Genomic DNA, 8,389 nt, shown 5'->3' on the forward strand with positions numbered 1-8,389 from the left:
TACTTTTTATACAACTATGAGTCACATGAAAGCCAAAAGAATGTAAGTAAATGAGTTTGGGTTAACAGCATGGGGATGACAATGACTAACCATTAGTCCTCCTTTTTATATCCCTGAGGACAAAAACAAAAAGAAGCCATTCAGACAAACCAAAACCAATTGTCCACCGAAGTTAAAACGTCATTGTGTTACCAGGTTTTCCATTACAAACTTAATCCGTTCCGGAAGTCTGTTCCAAAAACCAAAGCGTTCTAAAACCAAGGCATGCTTTCCCATAGAAAGTAATGCAAAATGGATTAATCCATTCCAGGCTTTTAAAAACAATCCATAAAACAGCAATTTAACATGAATTTTACTATCTAACGAGACCATTGATCCATAAAATGAAAGCAATAATCAATGTACTGCACTATAAAATAAATAAGACAGTGTTGTAGATGTTAAAAAGAATTTTTGAAAAAAAAATTAATTACCTGCACTGATGATAGTCATTGCTTGGGGGGGGGGGGCTTTTATACATTTCTGCAGTCACACAGTCAATCAGTTAGTAGCTGAACTGGGTTCCACACAGTCACAAAAGCAAGTCACAAAAACAAAGTCACAAGCCACAGTCACAAGAACAAGTCAGTCAAAAAAACCAAAAAAGCCACACAAACCAAAATGCAAAAAAATTGCAAAAACAAAAGCTCCAAATATCACCTCTGTGTTGCATGGGTACAGCATTAATGCATCATCTTATATTGGGAAATATGTACTTGTTATATATTTATACAGAAGTAAGGATCAGCATGACTTACTTCCTGGTAATTATGCCTAAGATTGCAATCTTATTTATTTATAGACCATCCTGCCCCAAGGATTTAGAGCAGTCGGCAACTATTTCATATAAAATCAGAAGGATACTAGACATAAAATCAAACACAGAGAACTTCTGACTAGTTTAATGTGGGGTGGAGGGAGGGACATACTGGGTTTATGCATTATACGTCCTCTTCCAGAACTATCTGGTTCTCCTTAGACGAAACCACTCCACCAATTTCTTTCAGTTATCCACAGCATGCAGTCAATTTTTAGCTTAGCTTTACATAAGGTTTGTTCATGTTAATCTATTGCTCCATTTCCATTAAGCAATCAGTGGTGTGGTTCAAAGCTCAAAAGGTCATCTGTGGCATCAGCTGAGCATGAGCATGATGCTAATTCTAGGGTGTTTGCCATCTCTTATTCCGGTGTAAAGGGACCCCTGACCGTTAGGTCCAGTCATGGACGACTCTGTGATTTAACCCACAGCGCCACCCACGTCCCTTTTATTCAGGTGCAGCTCCATTCAGTTTCAGCAGAAGCAAAAAATGACCCTGTAGATGTGTCCAACACTGTACAGTATTAAGCTACATACTGGACTGCAATGAGGGCAGGGATTGGGTGAGTGCTTTGTTCCCTGAATACTCTGTAGCTCAGTGTCAGGAAGCAGCTCAGCTTCTCCCATGTTAAGGTGAAACAAAGCAGCACAAAGCCATTGGGTTAATTTGTTGCAATGATGCAGGTCCTCAAGTTGGGGGCTACAAAAATGTTCTTTTAAAGGCCCAGTTTCTCCTAAATTTGAATAGAATCATAGAATCATAGAGTTGGAAGAGACCACAAGGGCCATCCAGTCCAACCCCCTGCCAAGCAGGAAACACCATCAAAGCATTCTTGACATACAGCTGTCAAGCCTCTGTTTAAGGACCTCCAAAGAAGGAGACTCCACCACACTCCTTGGCAGCAAATTCCACTGTCGAACAGCTCTTACTGTCAGGAAGTTCTTCCTAATGTTTAGGTGGAATCTTCTTTCTTGTAGTTTGAATCCATTGCTCTGTGCCCGCTTCTCTGGAGCAGCAGAAAACAACCTTTCTCCCTCCTCTATATGACATCCTTTTATATATTTGAACATGGCTATCATATCACCCCTTAACCTTCTCTTCTCCAGGCTAAACATACCCAGCTCCCTAAGCCGTTCCTCATAAGGCATTGTTTCCAGGCCTTTAACCATATTTTGGTTGCCCTCCTCTGGACACGTTCCAGCTTGTCAGTATCCTTCTTGAACTGTGGTGCCCAGAACTGGACACAGTATTCCAGGTGAGGTCTGACCAGAGCAGAATACAGTGGTACTATTCCTTCCCTTGATCTAGATGCTATACTCTTATTGATGCAGCCCAGAATTGCATTGGCTTTTTGTAGTTGGATTAGCTATGCACTGAGCGACGCACAAATTCTGTAGGGTAGCATGATGTCAGGATTTTATTTTATTTTTACTTTGTACAAGGCAGTCATGAGGTAGCTGGATCAGCCCAACCACTTATTAATCTGTTACTAGCCAGACACAGGACACCAAAAAAGGCAGCCCAGAAAGTTTACTAAAATGACACAATTCAACCCAAGCTAAGCACATTTAAGTGTAATTGATTATAGCATGAGAAAATGAAGCACGGAGCTTCACTTTGGCAAAAAGTGATGTTGCATGCATGCATGCAATGCAAGACAGCCCCCCCTCAGTATTGCAACAAATATCAAGGGGGCCAAAGACATATCGGCCTCCTAGGGTTGGCGCACCTAATACACATCTTTTTCGTCTTGGTTTCTTTGGGGAAGACTGTAAATGTTTAAAATCAGTGCCAGGTTTATGTATAGGCTAAGTAGGCTGAAGCCTAGGACCTCTAAATCTAGGGGGCCTTGCCAGCCTGCCTGCTCCCCAGTAGGCAACCTCCCCTCTCCCAAAATTGCAAACCCAAGACTCATGCAGAGAACTAAAATATATAAAAGGCAAGGTGAGCCTTGGTTCAAAACAATGATGTTCTGCACTTACAGTTAAGAGCCACATATGTTCCCACATTGAAAGCAGTTGAGGTCAAAACTTTTAAAAATAGCAGGAGACATAATCAACAGTTTATGTAAGATGGAAGCAAATAGACGTTTCAAATCTGTGGTATGACCTTCATCACCATGGAATGAGAAGTATAAAATACCACTCTGTGCTGGTATGTCAGCAAAACACAATTGGACTCAGAATTTATTTCTCCTGTAATATATATTTGCCAACCCTCCTGCATGCAGGTACGACCATCCGGGTTCATTTAAAGACCATAAATGAATATATATGTGGCAATTTGCAAATTGAGCTCCTGAAAACATGCATTATTCATGAATCAGACGATACTGAGTCATGCCCGGTATAAACTGAAAAACCAAAATGAGAAATAGGGCATGGAAGGAGTTTTCAAACACCCAGAGTTATTTTTAAATTTAATCCTGGCCTCGGGGGTTTGCAGTCTTATTTTATGTTTTACGTCAGAGCAGGAGCATTTCACGCAGGAGAAACGGCTTCTTGCTGACTTACTTTGGGAATTGTCCTCAGCCTGGCTTGCAATGCTGACATTGTAGCAAATGAACAGCAAGGGGAATGGATTCTGCTTTTTTAATGATGATGTGCCTGCATAATATCAGGTCAGGATGGAAAATGAATTTTTTGGGGGGGGGGGGTGGAGAGGGAGAATGGCATACGGCTCCCAGGAGTGCAGTGCAATAAGAAGAAAAATGCATTTTAGATATATGCAACTGAACCAGAAGTTTGCAAAGCCCCTTTAGGTTATGCAACCAAAGACGGACCAAGGTGGCAGGGGGACCTTTTTAAAATTTGTGTTGTGTTGATTTTTAATTATTAAATATTTTATTGTGCTATTTATTTGTATATTTCTCCAAGCACCATTTGTAGGAGACTACAAATGCAAGAAATGGATGTGAGGGCGATCTGGCTGCGACATCTGTCACCCCATTGATCGCCAGGGTTGATTCGGCTGATCTGGCTGGCTAGGCGGGTGTCCCCTTCCTCCCTCACCGCCCCATGTGTGTCCCTGCCGAAGCTGCGCATTCGGTGGCAGAGGACCATCCCAGATAGAAGGAATGTACCATTCGTCGGTCAAGGGTATACGATAGCTGCGCTCCCCTGCTAGAACCTTCAAACAAATGTAAGAAATTAATAAATCTGATAGATATAAGTATGAACCTTTTTGCAACTTTCTTTTGAAATGTCTTTATATTTTCAACTACAGTCTTTTTTTTGCAAGCTAATGTGGGACCGACTTTGAAATAACAGTATATAAAGCAATAAACAAACATCAGGAGAAGGTGGATCAATAAGGCATAAGAGCAAACAGCACAAAAACACCTGTTTGAGTACACATATTTTTAAAACCCCAGTAACAAATTCACGTCTTGAAATCAATAACTTCTGTGTGGCATTTTGCATCATCAATAAGCCATTTAGAAACCAGCAACATTTTATTTTTATAAATCATCTTTGAATATTGGATTGGCTGTCAGTTGATTAAAAAAAAACCTCATCCATGGATAATGTTTCCCAGAGCTTATTGTATCATTATTTGACAGTAAGTTGTCTATTTTTCTATTTAGCTACATTTTTAAATTTAACCACTATTTCAAGAAGAGAAAATCAACTCTCTCCTAATTTGTAATAATCAAAAGGCACTCAGGATTCTGTGATTTTCTTAATGTGAGCAAATATCCTTACTTAATATCTCTGAATTTTAGGTCACCCCCCCCAGCAACATTCATTTATTAATTCATATCTAAGGAGCTCTGGTGGCGCTGTGGTCTAAACCACTGAGCCTAGGGCTTGCCAATCAGAAGGTCGGTGGTTCGAATCCCCGCGACAGGGTAAGCTCCCATTGCTTGGTCCCAGCTCCTGCCCACCTAGCAGTTTGAAAGCACATCAAAGTGCAAGTAGATAAATAGGGACCACTCCGGCGGGAAGGTAAATGGCGTTTCTGTGCACTGCTCTGGTTTGGCAGAAGCAGTTTAGTCATGCTGGCCACATGACCTGGAAGCTGTCTGTGGACAAACGCTGGCTCCCTCGGCCTATAGAGCGACATGAGTGCTGCGACCACAGAGTTGTCCGCGACTGGACTTAATGGTCAGGGGTACCTTTACCTATCTAAGGAGCTCCAGGTAGTGTACATGATCCCAACACCAGCATTTTATCCTGACAATAGCCCAGTGAATTTGGTTAGTCTTGAGAGACAGCGATTTGGCTCTAAAGCTGCAAACCTATACACAATGTTCATTGTTGAGTTTATTTCAGAGCAGGCATGATTAGAATTGCGCTACCAGGGGGCTTTGTGACCGAGTGGGATTTGAATCAGAGCCTTGCCATGCCTTAAATAAATTTATCGTGTCATAAGCTTTTGAGGACTCAATCATGTTCGTCAGACGCACCACTCTGTAGGATGCTGTAGTTGTATCCTCTTCCAACAGTTTTCTTCAATCTTGGGTGTTGGATTGCACATTTTTAAATACCTGGCTACATTCCTACAAATCTCTTGAGTGTCTAAAAATGTATTATATGGGAAGATTGGAGTATACAAAGCTGATCAATTGGGGGTGGGGGTTGTTTCATAGTTTATGAGTGTAGGACAGTTCCTGCTATTCTACTACTGCATCCCTTACCACACACACAAAAAGATATGCTCTGATGCAGCTGACTCCAGATAGAAGGATCATAAACAGCCAGCAGCATTAAATGGATCTTGACTAATGTTTGAATTGCTGAGAGACTCATTTGGAGTAGCTCCATCTCGTGAATATGCCAGGCGTGTGGCTAAGAAAACAGCTGACTGCCTCTTGAGATTATAAAAATCTGTTTGACCCATTTTTTTAAAAAAAATCAATGTAATCCCAACCAGAGCAAAAATAAAAACCGAATTTATTTTTGTGACTTTGGCCCTTCTGCAAACCCTGTACATAAAATAGTTCTTTTAAATCAGTCAGCACATATGTAATACCTTCTCATGTGACTTGGGGCAGGGGACCACCCATGTGCTACATGGGAGGTGGTCTTTAAGCCACCAAGATTCATATTAGTGGGGAACATGCAACACTTTTCCACAAAACTTCATGCCTGTTTTTATATGTGACCAGTGGGGGTCACAGAAGTTTCATTGAGTCATAGAATCATAGAGTTGGAAGGGACCCTAGTGATCATCTAGTCCAACCCGCTGCAATGCAGGAATATGCAGCTGGGATCGAACCTGCAACCTTGGAGTTATCAGCACCACACTCTAACTGAGCTATCTCAGCTTTGATACTGGCTCATTCTATGCCATTAGGTCAGAATTTTTGGAAGAATTACAAAAGTCAGGCTAAGAGATTATGATGCTCCAAGGACTGGATGAGAAAGTCGATGCAAATTACCATCACCTGATGAACAAACATGCAACTATTCTTCACTTCTCTATCAAGCTTTTCTGTCTCCAAATATTATACATTTTGACAAGATGGAGGCCTGTATCGAAGCAGAAGTCTTCCAGATGGAGGAAGAACTTGTGTGAAGCATAAATTCATTGCATTTGAAAGTACAGAGCCACAATCCTATCAGAACAGCAATTTTAAAATCCACATCATTCTCAATTGTAGATTTAAGAAAGTTTTTAAATCCCTCCTACTGAGAATCTGTAAGACTTGAAAATATATTTTGGCTAGACATCTTCCAAAGGTGGTGAGAAATTTTAAGCCCCAGTCAAGTCTTACTTTATAATTTGAGAAAGTAGATACCAATGGCAGGGTGGGGAAACTGAAAGGGAAAAGGGAAATGGATTTCCAAATACACTGAGATAGAATCATAGAATTGTAGAGTTGGAAGGGACCTAAAGGGTCATCTAGTCCAACCCCCTGCAGTGCTGGAATCTTGCCCAACATGGGTCTCAAACCCAAGACCCTGAGATTACTGTAAGAGCCTCATGAATTGGGGTCAGTGTGTGAAGCCAGCGGCCACAATGCCATTCACACATATCCCTTGTACAGTATTCCCAAAGATCTTTATAGGACTAGGAAGAACCATATTGGTCCTTTGCATCACACTGAACTGGTAGCTGCTTTCAGTTATGATTCCCTGTTTGAGACCACTGATTCTTTACATGAGGGGTCAGCAACCTTTTTCAGCCATGGGCCGGTCCACCGTCCCTCAGACCATGTGGTGGGCTGGACTATATTTTGGGGGAAAATATGAACGAATTCCTATGCCCCACAAATAACCCAGAGATGCATTTTAAATAAAAGCATACATTCTACTCATGTAAAAACACCAGGCAGGCCCCACAAATAACCCAGAGATGCATTTTAAATAAAAGGACACATTCTACTCATGTAAAAACATGCTGATTCCCAGACCATCAGTGGGCCGGATTTAGAAGGTGATTGGGCCACATCTGGCCCATGGGCCTTAGGTTGCATACCCCTGCTTTACATCAATATATATGGCGCACCCATTGCTTACAGAAACCATTCCCTGCAAGAATTCATTCTTATACTACATCCAAAGGAGTATGCTCCCTGATTCATCTACCCCGAGTCAACTTACAAGAATCATAAGCATTCTGAAGCATTAAGTGATTTTTAACTAACGCTTGAATAACAGCACCAGATCATGCATATCCCAACAGCATGACTCATAAAATCACATAATGCCTGGGGGATGTTTAATAATCGACATGGCCCATTTAAATTGACAGCCCAGCCCTAAGCAGAGCAGAACAGACAAAATTGGTTTTGTGCAGCTAATTTTGTATATCCTTTACTTATCACACTCATGAGAACGTATAGCTAGCTTTGGACAGTCACAGATCAGCTGCCTGAACAGCTGGAATCTCCCTTTTTGGAGTCATCATTTGTATAGTCTTTGTTCCAGTAATTCAGCTCTTGAGGAGAGCATAACTCATCATCCAAATGCTGTACCGTACTTCACATGGACTGTATAATAAACAAGCTATAGATTTTCATAAATTGCCTAACATTTCCGCTTACCAAAACATTTGATTAACCACACTTGTCAGATGTCCTTCAAGGATGAAATTCCCCGGAGCAGCAATGGACAAAGGGGTGGGACAAGCAGCCCCTCATTTCAGATCAGGTGGTGTTTTTTTCCAATGTTTCTGGTCAGTTCACTGGTTCTACACAATTAGTAACTATTGTTATGAACCATTACATTGTGCAGTCAATGCACATGCTAGAGACATTTAACCAAACTCCCTTTGGTTAAAAAAAACAAAAACAAACCACACACACCAAATGTTTACCTTGAGCTGAAACAATTGCTATTGTTTTTATATAACCATGGTGATTTATGCAGCATAGAAAGCAGGAAATGCAACATTCGAAAAGGTGGAGCACAAAAGATGACAGATTTGCATAGAATCATAGCGTTGGAAGGGAACCTGAGGGTGATGTGCTAATTTATATGTACATTACTGAAATAAATGCACTTTTCGACGATTCTAATTTTCCGAGTTTCACCTGTACATATGGAAATATAGTGAGGAAGACTGACTTGCAAGCCTGCAAAGTC

At 41.1% G+C, this 8,389-nt stretch overlaps 1 long non-coding RNA gene across 3 annotated transcripts in view; it reads left to right on the plus strand.

The window, feature by feature from the left end:
• LOC148687297 (uncharacterized) overlaps positions 1 to 7,341 on the plus strand; it is a 35,503-nt gene extending 28,162 nt beyond the window's left edge. For 2 of the 3 annotated variants that reach the window (XR_015947861.1, XR_015947862.1), the window contains exon 3: positions 3,734 to 4,035. This is a non-coding gene — a long non-coding RNA (uncharacterized LOC148687297). Of the gene's footprint in view, positions 1 to 3,733; positions 4,036 to 7,323 lie in introns of those variants that run through there. The other variant, XR_015947863.1, reaches the window with a different exon arrangement.
• Positions 7,342 to 8,389: the final 1,048 nt, after the last annotated feature.

Source organism: Zootoca vivipara, chromosome Z1 (assembly GCF_965207765.1).
Source record: "Zootoca vivipara chromosome Z1, rZooViv2.hap1.1, whole genome shotgun sequence".
Lineage (NCBI taxonomy): Eukaryota > Metazoa > Chordata > Lepidosauria > Squamata > Lacertidae > Zootoca > Zootoca vivipara.